This window comes from Lagenorhynchus albirostris, chromosome 6 (genome assembly GCF_949774975.1).
Source record: "Lagenorhynchus albirostris chromosome 6, mLagAlb1.1, whole genome shotgun sequence".
Lineage (NCBI taxonomy): Eukaryota > Metazoa > Chordata > Mammalia > Artiodactyla > Delphinidae > Lagenorhynchus > Lagenorhynchus albirostris.
In genome coordinates, this window is record NC_083100.1 from 28518169 (window position 1) to 28534115 (window position 15947).

Genomic DNA, 15947 nt, shown 5'->3' on the forward strand with positions numbered 1-15947 from the left:
TAAACTCCTTCATTCATTCATCTTATTCATTCAGTAGCTGTTCAATACCCGAGCCCTTACCACAGGCCACACTTTTTAGGTTCAGAGAATGTTGCTTTGACCAAGAAAAACAAGGTCCCTGTTCTCATGAAATTTATCTTCTAATAGGGGAGTCAACAGACAGTCTTCTCCATCACATCTCAAACTCACGGCCCAGCATGGTTATTGGTCTCCAGCTATTGTGACTTCATTCCAGACAGTAGGGTGAAGGAGGAGAAGGGAGATTTTTCAGAAGATCCACATAGTACAGTGCTTACATATCATTGGTTTAAAGCTTAGTCACATGGCCACACAGAGCTGCAAGGGAGGCTCAGAAAATGTAATCATATAGCTGAATGACTAATGCAGAAGGAAGAACTAGATATTGAAACTGGATATTGAAAGCACTCTCTGTAACGAACAATCTGTAAGAAAAGATTAGAGAAGTTTCAACTTCAAGAATGATCATGATAAAATTTCATAGCCCTTTGCAAGCACGTATGAAAATTTTATACAAGGAGTTCTGTAATGATCTTGTCTTAAGCTAAGAGGACAGAAAAAGTGGAGAGAGGCTTAAACTCTAGAATGAAACTAGGTTAGATGCAAGAAAGTCTATGATGGTCAAGTGAACAGGATTATATATTTGTGTGTTGTAACTAATTGGATTCTATCTTGAGTATTACGACTAGTTCTTATAGAAGAGGATTCTGTGTGTAAGTAATATGTACATTTTTTCTGGACATAGAGTCTACCCTTATCATCATATTCTCAATGACGTATGTAAACAAAAAAAGTTAAGAATAAATATTATACCTGATTTGATGTGGAACAACTTGACTTCTCTCATTCCCAACTTCAGAACATTATAATCCGGATTTTTTAGTAAGTAGAGCATTCAATGGTACTGGTATAGTCAGTACCATTGTAGTAAACTACCCAGTGTCTCTTCTACGTGTCTTTTTCTACTCCTTCTGAACTCTTCTCCCACCTTCTCTCTTCTCACAACATCTAGGTTTCTTTCTGCCAAGTAAGTCCGTTGAGATGAGAATGCGAATTTAGTTGAAATAATGCTCTAAAAAAAACCTGAAAAGGTTTTAGTTTACCATACCATCAGGACAATTAATGCTCACTGGACAGGTCAGTTCTGGCCCCAAACGTCCCCTGTGGCTACAATTCCAAAGCAAATATCAGAGACAAACTTTCTGAGACAAGTTCTAGGAAAAAGGCTGCCGTTTTAAGAGAGACTAGGGGTTTCCTTTTGCCTTCTTGGGACGGTTATTTTTCTCTGCCATTTAATGGTTTATTTACTTCCATTTGTCTAAGTGTTACAGGAAATCTAAAATCTTTCTCAGCCCACTGTTAGTGCTTCCTTCAATCACCTCCAAGTGGGGGTGGAAGTGCCTTTCTCTCCTGGTTTTCTAAAGCAGATGCCAGCTCTACCCCCAGCTCCAAAGACTGTAAAAGCATGTGGTCTGCACTTAACTAGTTTCATAAGAGAGCTCCCCTCTACACTTGCCCAGGAAATAACTCACTGCCAAATCCACTTAGAACAAGGCAGAGTGTTTAAAAAAAACCACATTAGATGCTTTCAATTGTATTTTTCTTAATCATGCCAATGTGCCTTTCCTCCCAGCATTTCCATATTTCCATTTGTTTCCCTTGTGTGACATCTTGGTACATATAAGATATTTCAGTTTTATTCTCTTAAAGTTGCCTTACTGAAGTTAGAACCATTTTCTTGCAATGATTTAACGTGTTCCCCTCAGTATCTCCTAGGAGCCTTTTTGACAGCAGCTTCCTCAAATGAAGTTGATATTAGAAGGAGGAGTTTCATTAAACTTGACAGCACGGAAAAGTTTGAAGATGTCTTTTTAACCAGGTTTGCCTCCTAGAAACAAAGATCATAGACTTTAGGACATGAATTTTTTCTCATGATGGCCCTATTGTCCTGTTCTGGACAGGACAATTTTTATACTCATAGCATGGCATCCACCCTGAAGTACCTCTAGAACTTTTCTATCAGAAGGGATTAGGACAGCAAACTGGATGGAGGTAGGGGCCAGGGAACTTGCCTTAAGAGTTTTATTTGAATAGAAAGAACACTTGGAGAAAAACCCAACGACTTAGGTTACATTTGGGGGGCGGGTAAGGCCTTGTCCCTTCTAGTGACTAGACCTGGCCTCTGTAGGGTACACATTTGATGAGCCTAGGTTGAGTAATGCCATACACCCCATGAGTTGTTTCATTCCAGTTGTACTTACTACGTAGATAAAATCAAATACTCCTCTGAAAATAATACTTTGTTTATGCAATCAATGCTTTGCCCAGGAGAGGCAAAGAAAAGCTGAGACCACAGAAGCAGCTGAAGCCAATGTCCAAAATGAGTCTACCCTGTTCTTTGCAACCAGTTTGCTCTGTCCCACCTTGGCCATCTGGTAAACCTCTACTCATTCTTTGAGGCTTAACTCAAGCATGTCCTCCTGGGCACTGATTCTCTGACTCCCTCAAAGCTGTGAGATTCTGCATCTTCAGTGCATGAGTTCCTTCTGTAAAGCAGCCTTGTATCACATTGTGTGGCGATTGTTTGACACCCTCATTAAGCTAGCCACTCCCCTGAGGACAGAGCTATTTTATTCAGCTTTTTGGTATCCCTGGCACTAAGTATAATACCTAGCTTGTGGCGGTCTCGATACACTTTTCTTGAATGAACAGATAAATGAATGAAAAAGTTGAATTGAGAGCACCAACAATCACAATTTGAAAACTGTTATAATTATTTTTTATTTTTCAGTCTTCTCTATTCTCTTTTATGCCTCTGCTTCTAGTTTCTGTTCCCCTGCAGCATTTTTAAACAACAGTCATTTTCTAACACTCACAATTTTATGGGTGAGGCAGGGCACAGTGGGGACTGCTCATCCCTTTTCCAGGACAGCTGGGGCCTCAGCGGGAGTGGATCTAGCAACTGGACATGGCCAAGATGGCTCACACAGGGCCACACAGCTGGAGTGTCTGTCCTGGCTGCTGGCTGGGCTCCTCTCCATGTCACGTCTCCTGAGGCTGGAATGTCCACAGTGGCTTCTTCACTCCTATGTCAGGTGCCTGGTCTGCAAAGGCTGGAACATCTGGGTCTGGCTAGACATCCCTCACCACATGGTGGTCTTGGAGTAGTCAGACTTCTTACTAGACAAGGATATGTAATCCCAGTGTGTTTCACTTCTCTGGTAAAGACATTAATCTAAAAATATGGGGAAGGGACTTCTCTGGTAGTCCAGTGGTTAAGACTCTGTGCTTCCAATGCAGGGGGCGCAGGTTCGATCCCTGGATAGGGAACTAAGATCCCACATGCCGCACGGTGAGGCCAAAAAATTAAAAATTAAAATAAATAAATAAATAACAATATGGGGGAGGTGTAGTAAGCAGCATTCCTTCAATTAGAGAAAAAAAACCTCAAAGCTAACTTTTTCACTGTTATGAAGTTCGTCCAGACCATCACCTTACAATGGATTATGCTAAATTACTGCAACCATATCTAAGTCTTATGCACTATCCACCATTCAAATAATTCCTTTCCCCCCTTGGTCTCTTGAGTTTTTTGGTAACTAGAAAGAATACAGATTTCTGCAGAAACAAATTTGCCATAGGTTCAGTTTATTTTGTGATGTCCCAACTTATATGTTGAAAGTAACATATAGTCCATTAAATCAAATGGAGAAGAGTAATAGAGGAAATTTCCTATAGTTTACATGCTAAGAATATCTTATTTTTCTAGTGATAACTTTGACAGAGCAAATTAGAATCTATGGTTTCAGCAAAGGAGGTGTCCTATGTAAAATGAAACCATTGATGAAAACAGCACTCTAAATGTTATTATCACTGCTACTTTTAATTAGTAATTTCCATGTGAATGTGTACTGTGAAGTGCTTGACATGCAGAAACGAATACCCACAAAACCCCCATGATACAGTAATATAAAAGTCCCTCAGGGAGACTCTCCACATGGGACCAAAGGCCCATCTGACCCATTACATAAGGATCTTCCCTTCTGGGAAGTAGGTGGAATGAACACGCTGTTTGCTATTGCCTGTTTTTGAAGCAAGGTATGCCAAGGTCTGTGTGCCCTTCTCCCCTGAAGTATCAGGGGAGAGGCCTGAAACATCTGCAAGCTCTGTTTAGCGCTCTTTTGGGTAGAAATCATGCTTTGCTGGCATTTTATGTTTCTATAAAAGACTAGGGAGAAACTTGCCTCTCAGAGTCGTCAATGAGATAAGAAGGTCGTGGTTAGGTAGCAATTGTGATTAGGTGTCTGCTGAGGAGAAAGACATAAACCGGATCAGAAAAATATACATTCCCTACAGGTATCCTTACGGGGCCTTGACTGAGGGCCAAATCATCACAGAGAGAGCAATGCCACTTCTGAGGCTCAGGATAATTTGGATAATTAATTATAATTAAGTAGCTATTAATAATGATTTGAATAATTGAAAGTTCCCCACCTTCAGTCTGTGGGCTGGGAGCAGTGCCACGCTGAGCCATAATGGAGCCTGAACAAAGGAGAAATTAGTAATACTTATCTGGCTCTATTAAAATTGTTGATATTTTGTTCATTATAGATTTTTAAACGTATTTTCATTAAAAATATTCCATTAAAATATTGTTTATCTTGATCAGTGTTTTGCTGTCCCCTTAAAAACTCGGCACTGGCAGCAAGTGCCTCATTATTCCCCCCATCCCAGGTCCTGTACCCAGAAGCAATGTGAGGGGTACTTTTTTGTGTGTGTGTGGTACGCGGGCCTCTCACTGCTGCGGCCTCTCCCGTTGCGGAGCACAGGCTCCGGACGCGCAGGCTCAGCGGCCATGGCTCACGGGCCCAGCCGCTCCGCGGCATGTGGGATCTTCCCAGACTGGGGCACGAACCCGTGTCCCCTGCATCAGCAGGCGGACTCTCAACCACTGCGCCACCAGGGAAGCCCGAGGGGTACTTTTGATATTGCTTGGTCTGCCCTTGACAGAGAATAAAGGGAGAGTCAAACCCTTGGATTGGTCCCTGACTTTTTGTGTCCTAAAATTTCTAAATCATTGAGCTCAGAAGAATCAAATTCCAGTCTGGGCCAGAGATGGAAGGCAGCCCCAAGTCTTGAGTGTACCACGATTACCCCATTTTATAGATGAGAAACTGAGACTCAGTACAATTGACAGGTATACCTAGATGACAAATCTAGAAGGTGGAACATGAAGACTTGAATCCAGGCTACGTGGATTCCGTGGGCTGTGCTCTCAGCCACTGGGCTCCAAGGGACTGCCCATGTACTGTTTCCTACCATTCCCCAGTGAAAAAGACAAATAATGTATTTTTTCTCTCTTAACGTAACAGCCAGTTACGAGTTATGAGTAAATATCTTCTATTAACTTTTAATAAATTTATTGTCTTTTTACTCTTACAGAAGTAATATATATTCACTAAAGAGAAATTAGAAAATACACATAAATGAGAAATCAAAATCCCACCCCCAGAGCCACCCACTATTACCATTTTTTTGCATATCTCTCCAAGCTTTATTTTATTTTTTTGTTTTGTTCTCTAAGTCTTATTTTAATAAAGATAAATTATATGTATATGACTTTAAAATGAAACTATGCTACACATGCAGTTTTTTTAAATGTGCTTTCTTCACCTAACAGTATACCTTGAACATCTTTCTCTGTCATTGCTTTTTGCAGAGTAATTTGTAATGGTTTCATAATATGCATTCACCCTTTCATGAATATTTATTGAGCGCCTGCTACTTTCCAGGCATCAGCTAGGCACTAGAGATACATTGGTTAACAAAACAAAGAATTTGGCCCTCTAGGGTTGACACTGAAGTAGGAGACCTTCAAAAATGAATAAATAGGGCTTCCCTGGTGGCGCAGTGGTTGAGAGTCCACCTGCCGATGCAGGGGACGCGGGTTTGTGCCCCGGTCTGGGAAGATCCCACATGCCGCGGAGCGGCTGGGCCCGTGAGCCATGGCCGCTGAGCCTGTGCGTCCGGAGCCTGTGGTCCGCAACAGGAGAGGCCACAACAGTGAGAGGCCCGTGTACCACACACACACACACACACACACACACACACACACACAAAAGAATAAATGTGTGTCAGTTAACAGGGACACTACTTTGGATGTGTCAGGGAGTCTTCTTTGATAAGAGGCTAACACGGGATTAACTGTCCCATAAAACTCTCCCCCTTAAAATTTATATGTTGAAGTCCTAACCCCCAGTACCTCAAAATGTGACCATATTTGGAGATAGGGTCTTTAAAGTGGTAATAAGCTACAGTGAGATCATTAGGGTAACCCCTAATCTATTATGACTGGAATCCTTTTAAGAAGAGGAAATTTGGACACAGACACATAGAAGGAAGACCATGTGAAGACACAGGGAGAAGTCGGCCACCTGTAACCCAAGGAGAGAGACCTGGAACTGATCCTTCCCTCACACCCCTCAGAGGAAACCAACCTTACTAGCACCTTGATCTTAGGCTTTCAGCCTCCAGAGCGGTGAGAAAATTAATTTCCATTGTTTAAGCCTACCCAGTCTATAGTATTGTTATTGTATTTGTTATGGCTGTATAGTATTTGTTATGGCTGCCCCAGGAAACTAATAAATTCAGAGAAAGAGGTCTTAATGAAGTGAGAAGGTACCAGCCCTATGGAGTCTGGGGACCAGGGAGGGCCAAGGCTTGGTCGTTTGCATTAGAGGAAAGCAAAGGGGTCTGGGGCCTGGAAGGGTGGCTGAGGGGAGAAAGGAAGCAGAGAAGTCAGAAGAGGCAGCATGGCACCGCTGGGTCCTCAGGCACCCTGCAGGCCTTGGAAAGAACTTCAGATTATACTCTGGGGAGACAGGAAACCACTGGAGAACAGTTGGACCTGACATACTTTAACAAAGGCCCTCAGCTTCTGCATGGAAGCCAGATAAGATGTATCAAAAAGTTTGTAACCCTTTTATTCATCAATTAAATTATTTAGCAGTGCATCTTAGTGAAAGGAATGAGAAGCAGGGAGAGGGGTTTCTGGGACACTGGCCCCAAGCCTTAAGCCTTCTTTGTATCCCCACCATCCCAACTGGCCATCCCACTCCCCGATCTGACAAACTGTATAAACTGTCATTTTAAACCAGCTTCAGACTTTTTCATGAGTCCTTCTCCACAGGGTCATACAGTGGGACCTCTCGTCCCCCAGGCTGAGGCCAGCTAGTTGTTATCCCTCCCTTCGCTTATGCCTGTTCCCTCTCCCTGGGTCTCACGCCAAGGTTCCCAGTCCTCAGGTTCCCTCCACCCAGCTCAAGCCTTCTTAACTCACTGGCACCGACTGCCATCTGCCAAGATTCCATCTTACTCTTCTCTCTCCCTCTGTCCCTCCTCCTTTCCCTCATTCCTAGCTTTTCCTAGGAAACGGAGACATGGAATCCTCCTCTGATATCTGAAAATGACATTTCACGGAAGTGGACAATCCCCATGTGAACTCACGGTTACTCAGCCCAGTTGGAAACCTCATGCCTTCCTAACAAGTTAGCGATAATGGCTGCAAGGGCAATAACAGCCCAGGGCTGGACCGAGCTTTGACCAGCGTGCTCCTGTTAGGAGGCTTTCATTAGTTTCCAGGCTCCTCTTAGGCTACTGAGAGGTCCTCTCTTGTAGAAAGAGCCCTCATCAGTAGCCTCCTTTAAGAATGTGTGCGCTTATTTTTGTCTCCTGCTCAAAATCTATGTCCTCCATTGCCTCCCACCCAAGGCCTATTGATTCTATCACTGTACACTTGTCATTCTATTCTAGGCTGCACTTTTATTTTTGTTTGTTTTTGTTTCTTTTTGCGGTACGCGGGCCTCTCACTGTTGTGGCCTCTCCCGGTGCGGAGCACAGGCTCCGGACGCGCAGGCTCAGCGGCCATGGCTCACGGGCCCAGCCGCTCCGCGGCAATGTGCGATCTTCCTGGACCGGGGCACGAGCCCGTGTCCCCTGCATCGGCAGGCGGACTCTCAATCACTGCGCCACCAGGGAAGCTCCTAGGCTGCACTTTGACTGTTATTCACTGAAAACAAGGGATCAAACTGATCTTCTTTCTCAAAGAGCAATAAACACGTAGAAGTGGAGAAAAACAAATGGATTCCATTAGGAAGTGTACCAGTTCAGCCCAGACTAACAGGCTAATCCACTCTTTGACCGCAGGAGAGAGTTGACATTAAAAAAACAGGCAGTGGTACCTATATAAGCTGGATATTCCCAAGTGCAGATGCCCTGGGCCTACAAGGGGGAACACCATGAGGGCCACTGACCCCGGTCCTCTGTCACAAAGGGCCTCAAGGCCATCAGGTTATACCTATAACTACAGAGAAGCATTGGCAGGTTTGAAGAAAGAAGATATCACCACCCAACTTAATTCTGGGTCTCATTACTGGGCCACATCTGTTGTGTATGATGTATCAATATTTTTAATAAATCCCCTAATGACTCCTTTAATCATTTTGGGAATGGCATAATTATATTGAACTGGATAAATACACGTGTACATGTGTAGGCTGAAACAGTTTACTCCTTAGATATTGACATTGAAAATATACCACAAATTTTGTAACTTTCATTTCTATTTTGCACTTCTTTTCCTTCTTTTTCATTTTGTTTTGGTTTAATATAGGACTGGCCTGGGCCTCTCTTGACCTCTGACAGGCCCCATGAAAACCTGAAACCGAGGCAAGGTGACAAAGTCTGGTCCTTCAGCACTAAGGGCCTCCTCATGTTACTTCTTTACTTAGAAAAATAAAATGTTGTTGCAGAAGACCCAGAGCCACAAATGTTCTTCCCAGGTGAATCAGTTTCCAGAATTCTTAGATTTTTAGTTTAATTTAGCCATCAGGGAATTGTGTAGACTGGAAATATCTAGGCAAGACCAAAACAAAATCTCAAGTGGGCATCTGTCTCTTCCAGGTGAGTTAGAATCAGATATGCCTCTGCGAGGAAGTGAGTGAGGGAACTGTTCTCACCCCACACAATCACCGCAAAATCAGATACAGGGTGAGTTAAATAGTTACACATCTTGCTGCATATCTTACCAGATTCCCATTTCTATTTTTTTTTTGAGCAAAATAGCAAAGCACCTAATATAGGTCACTAAGTATGTTTGCAATACTATAATTTAATCTTTGTAACTGCCATTGCTAACCAGACACTAACATGCCCATATGCTCAGTATAGAAATGACGGCATGAAACTTTTTAGCAACTCCTTGTACTTCATAATAATACTGGGTCATCTTGAGTGTGAGGGATCATGACGCTGTCTGTATGTAGTTTTAAATTCCCTAGTGATGCCAAATGTATTTGTGTCAACAGATACTGTTCCAAAATACCGGAGTTCAATTTAGCTGAATACCAGGGGACTGACTCAAATGACTGCAGGAGAAATAAATATATCTTTAACTAACTCAGATGGCAAAATGTTGAAAACTCAGAAAATCTGTATTACAAAGAGCTGGAAAGTAGTAAAGTAAGACATTTCCAGAAAGGCTAATCAATTTAGTGTTTTCTTTAATTATATTATTGGAACCCTTTTTAATTCACATCTTTTCTCAGCCATATGTGAAAACCTGTTTTTTACCAACTTATGATAGCATCTAATTAATTATGAATAATAAATCATCGTTAGAAATGTAGAAATCTGTTTTATACCAGAGAACTATTCAATATAGTAAAATACCAATAATCATAGTAATAATAATCACCAAAGTAATATGTAACTCTGACTGAGTACTTAATATGAGCTAGAAGCTTCACTAAGTACCTTTATGGATTGTTTTATATTAACCTCCCAACAACCTTGTGAGATAGGTAAAATAATTTGCTATTTCCTATTCTAATGAATGGCTAAGATTTTTATTGAGAATTTTCTGTGTGTCAGGCACTGTACATGTATTAACTCATTCATTCCTCACAACTCTCCACAAAGCAGGTGCTCTCGTTATTCCCATTTTAGGCATGAGGAAACTGAGGTACAGAGTTGAAGTGACCCGCCCAGGGCTACTAAGCTGTAAGTGACATAGCCAACACCCAAACTCCATCTGTCTGGCTCCAAGCTCAATCTTTCCTTACTAAACAGCTGCTCAACACCTGCTATATTTTCTTTGAAACTTCTGTGTGCCAGGCACTGTAGCAAATGGTCTTCATATGTTAATTATCCCTCCTTGAGGAGCTCACTGTTTTCCCATTTTTCAGATGAGAAAAGGAAGGCACAGGCCACTTGCTCCGGGTTCTAAATCCAGTCTTACCTGACTCCCGAGGAAAGTGCTGGCCACAGAGACAGAAAGTAAAGAAGCTGTCGTCTTCAAAAGCCAGCTCTAGACAGCACCCGTCATCAGTCTTGTGGCAAGCCTGACTTTCTATGGGCTTGCTCAGGCTGAGAGAGTCAGAATCTACCCGCCTGGGTCCACCCGTTTCTTAGATTTTTGAGTCATTTGTTTAGGCCAGTGGTTTGAAAAAGTCACAGACGGGGAGTATAAGCACAAGAGAAACTATTCTTGCAGAGTGAAAACCAGCTTGTAGTTTTTCCTGTTATTCATTTTGAGCTTCCTCTTCCTTACCACTGAACATTGTTTAAGGAATTATTTCAGTACTAAATTACAGTAATTTCTATTTCCTTAAATTTCTATTTTCTTAAATTTCTTTCTGACATACACTTGTAGCCTCAGCTTTTTATTTTAAATCTTGTATTTCTCTACCGTATGTATTCTTATATGCTTATATTCCAAATTAAGTCCAAGCTACATGAAGTCAAGGTCTATGTCTTACTCATCTTTTTAATCCTTATAGGACCTCACATCTTATATTGCATAACGTGGTGTTTGAGAAATATTTGGTAAATTAATCAACTTCATAGGCAGTATATTTGGCACTTAATGATAGCACCTAAAACTATCCTAAAGGGCAAGTAACTACAATCCCAGTACACAAAATCACACACATAAAGATACAAAATCCATATTTTGATACATAGCTTCAGCATTTGACAGCCACCTTTCAAAAATTTGGTGATGGTGCTATCCCAGCCTGATGCCCTGTGCAAAAGACATTTCCTCTGCAAAATGGTGTTTCATTTTCCTGAACTGTGTACAGGATTGTCACTTTTCTTTGTTTCTTCAGAAATGAGTCCCTTCATACAATAAATCGTCATTTCTTCTTTCTGAAGTCATCTCAGTCTATCTTATTTTATAAATAAATAAATAAATAAATATATATATATATATATATGTATATATATTCACAAACTGACTTACAAAGCTTGAGTCCTCAACCAGGGCTCACTGTGAATGTCACCCTCTAGGACTAGTCAGTGTATAAACGCATAACCACACACAGTGCCCTTGAAGTTAAGAGCTCTGTGCTAGAAGAATCCAGCACTTAGAGCAGAGAATTCAACAGGAATTTGCTGTCCTTTGATTTTTTCCCCCCTGATGTACATTATTTCCAGATTTTAGCATTATGACTTTTAAATTCTTTTCTCTGCAATGCAGAACCTAAATAGACAAGCAAAACAACATATCTAGTGTGTAAGACAGAAAATCAGTTGTTGGCCTACTTGAAATAGGTTCAACTTAATTTTTTTTAATTTGGATTTTTTAGGAAGTTGTTATTGTGGGGTAAATTTGATACAGTTGATCACATCGGGTTAGTGTTACTTCTCTTAGTTGAAACAAAATGAAGAGCTAGTGTTTATAAACGTGGCTCCAATGGGTACAAGCTCTAGTTGAATGGACATTTTGGTAAGCTAACACCATTTTTTTTTTTACATCTTTATTAGAGTATAATTGCTTTACAATGGTGTGTTAGTTACTGCTTTATAACAAAGTGAATCAGTTATACATATACATACGTTCCCATATCTCTTCCCTCTTGCGTCTCCCTCCCTCCCACCCTCCCTATTAACACCATTTTTGAATGTAGCTACAAAAGTTGTCATCAAATCCTAGAATTATAATGGAAGAAAGTCTGGGAAGGAAGTAATCTAATTCACCTGTTTTAGTGCAGATATATTCTAAAGATCAAATGAAATAAACTCGAGTTTTCTCTTTACTGACTTAGATCCTATACAAAGAAGGTAGGTGAATTCCCTCATGCTTCTTCTTCCCGGACCGGGGCATGAACCCGTGTCCCCTGCATCGGCAGGCAGACTCTCAACCACTGCGCCACCAGGGAAGCCCTTATTGTCTCTTAATTGTTTTATTTTATTCTGTATTATCTCAAGTTCCTGTGGTGCTAATTCTCTCATTTATTGTCTCCCGACTCTCCCTCATGGTGGATCATTTCCTCATGTAGTCCGTAAGTTTTAATTGTGAGCATATCTTTAGCAGGTACATTGTTTCTTTAGATATTCCAGGTGCTTTGCATTATAAAAGTGTCCTCAAAAAAAGATTTTGTGTTTGCTTCCAGCCCAGCTCTCAGGAATTCCACCCCGTTCAGGACCCATTTTCATACTAATTTCTGGGCTTGGGATTCTCATACCATGTGGATGGTATTAATTCAGATCTTATACCTCTGCTTAGGTTTTTGTTTTTAGAAATTTATTTTATTTATTTAACTTTGACTGTGTTGGGTCTTCATTGCTGCACGTGGGCTTTCTCTAGTTGTGGCGAGTGGGGGCTACTCTTCGTTGCAGTGCGTGGGCTTCTCATTGCGGTGGCTTCTCTTGTTGTGGAGCACGGGCTCTAGAGCACAGGCTCAGTAGTTGTGGCACACGGACTTAGGTGCTCCACGGCATGTGGGATCTTCCTGGACCAGGGATCGAACCTGTGTCCCCTGCATTGGCAGGTGGATTCTCAACCACTGCAGCATCAGGGAAACCCCTGCATGGACTTTTAATTTCTCAGAGGAGACTCCTTATTATGCACAAAGTGCCAAGGGCACAAGCTTCCTTTATGCAACCAGTGTGGTGTGTCTGATGCTCTCTTCACAGTAGGCCAGACCTCCAGGACTCTGCTCTTAAGCAGAGGTCTTGGTTCTAGTTCCCCACCTGGTGTGAGCCCTCAGTCATGGCCTTCATCCCTATATGGATACACAGCCATACACAGCCTGTGACTGGGCCCAGTGTCCCCAGGACTTTGATGTCATCTCATACACATATTGCTCTAGTTTTGAGTTCCATCTTCTGTTCTGGTGCCTAGGTATTTCCTTTCAAGCTATACATATATTTTAAAAGTTTTTGCATCTTATCCAGAAATCCTATGGTTTGGAGTGAGAGGAGTTCTGTGGAATTCTTGGAACTCTGGAGTGGGAAGAGTTGTCTCAGCTGGATCTCGAGTCCTCAAGAGGGTTTCTGGACAAGAGCATCTCAGACTATATTATTAGCACACCTCGGGTGTTGCCATCCATTTTGAGGGAGTCACAAGAGATTAGTCATTAGCAACAGTTAGAGCATCTAACTCTTTCAATTTTTCACCTTTTAAAACAAATTCAAGACTCTTCCTGTATGATAACAATGACCTTCATTTCCTTAAATTCTTTAGTAGGTAGAAATGCTCTAAGAATGTCATCTTTTGTGTATGTTGAGGTAGGCAAAAAAGCTAAGAAGTTACTCTGGACTGTGTTCACCACCCTTTTAGGCATCATCTGAAGACATCCTCAACACCAAACCATGATCAAATTAATTCTTTAAAAATAAACATAACGACAAGAAGAAAACTAGATTTACTTTCTGCATCTTTCCCAAGATTTTTCTTATGATAAATTCCAAAGTGAAGTTTCACCCAAATGAAACATAATTGATAAAGTATGTGCTGTAGTTGCTCAGTTACCATAATAGGGAAATGATGTGGGCTTTTCCCCTCACAGCAAGTCCAGTCCTGAACTTAGGCAAAGAGCTCAATAGAGGAAAAATGAAAGCTACCTTAATGGGGCACCTCTCACCTTTTGCCTCTTGTCCATGCCAGTGGCCACTCTTGCTCCTGAGATCTCTGCCATTTGCACCCACTTTCTCCTTACTGTTGATGAAAAATTTAAGGAGAGGTCTGGATATAGATAAGCACAACCCAAAGGCAATTGATTGGTAGGTTCTGATTTTTAGCTACACCACTAAAATGAGTGTTCCTTAATTATATGATACATCAAAAGAGAGTAATGGTAGGAATTATCTTTTTTAAAAAGACATAACATCAGGCTTCCCTGGTGGCGCAGTGGTTGGGAGTCCGCCTGCCGATGCAGGGGACGTGGGTTCGTGCCCCGGTCCGGGAGGATCCCACGTGCCGTGGAGCGACATTTGTTTCCAGTTATGTAGGACATCACCAAGATTTTTGTAAGCTTTTTTGTCACCCGTCATCTCATTGGCTTTAAGAGAGTCCTCTAAGAAAAGGAGAGGGAATTATTACTCATCTCACAGCAGAAGCTGTCAGTGCTAAAGGCTCTCAGGTGTCCCCTGGGCAAACCTGGGGCATCTGGGTTAGCATTGACCTGAAACCTTCCTTGAGTCAAGTTTCCCTTTGCAGCCATGATCTTGATTCAGTGGTTCTTTCTAAACTTTGCTTCTCTTAGCTCAATAGTTGGGTCTCACCCTCTCATTCTGATCCCTCTGTATCTCAGCTCCACCACTTACTGAAATTCCCACGCATATCACTGCCCTCCCACCATAAATCTTCCCCCGGGGCTTTCACATGAGCCAACTGTACATTTATCACTTCAATTGTATTGACCATTAGCCACAATCTTCTAAGTCGTAACAGATGAGCCCGGATGATTCACGCAGGAATGGTAGGAATGACTGTGACAAATCTTTGGAAAGACAAACATGACTTGGTACGTCATTTGTGATGGGAAAATACTCTAGCATGTAAAAGGCATCTGAATTTATTAGCTTGGTGTAGCTATAATGTAACCACTAATGTATGGGATTTTTTTTTCTCACAGTCTGATAACAGCTTTATTGCATGCAAGCCTTTGTCGTTTATTGCTTCCTATGACTGTAAAAAGAGAAAAGAGCATGTTATGCCTTGACCGGCTGACTTAGATTTGTGATTTATTTGATCAGCAATGTGCTCTCTAACCACAGTACTTCAATTTATGGTTGCAGTTGGTTGGACAGTAGATGAAAAAACATAAGTAGAGAGCACTTAGGAAATCGAGCTGCTTCCCTAAATTACAGTTTCTAATTTGGTCATCATTTTAGGCCCCAATGCTGCTTGAGTTCTGATTTTTGCCCCGTAAATTTATAAAAGTGATATGGATAAGTCAGAAGGGCTAACTAGGTGATGACAAGGCCGTGAAGTCTCCTTACGTTGCTTCAGCCTGAAGACGGAGATCTGTCTGTCCAGTGTCACACTTTTGTATGTGAGGAGCAGGAAACAGCAGGGAGATGAAAGAGAAGTGCTGGGAGCTACAAGTCTGTGGTGCAAAGATGAAAACACCTGTGGCAGGGACAGAACGTGGACAGAGAGGAGAGAGGCCTGGTGCTCGGCTCTGCCCCGTGCCTGGGCACAGAAACAGTGGTGCAGCATTAGTGTGCAGAGGACGTAAGAAAAACAGATCTCCCAGAAACAGACTCACAGACACAGAGAACAGACTTGTGGTTGCCAAAGGGGAGGGGGAGTGGGGAAGAAATGGATTGGGAGTTTGGGATTAGCAGATGCAAACTATTATATATAGAATGGATAAACAACAAGGTCCTACTGTAGAGCACAGGGAACTATAGTCAATATCCTGTGATAAACCATACTGGAAAAGAATATGGAAAGGAATATATACATATATAACTGAATCACTTTGCTGTACAGCAGAAATTAGCACAGCATTATAAATCAACTATACTTCGATAAAATAAATTTTTTGTTTGTTTATTTTTTTTGTTACTCGTTTTCAAATATCTTTATTCACAAACCTGTTATTATCGGTCAGTTCAAATGCCATATGTATGATAAA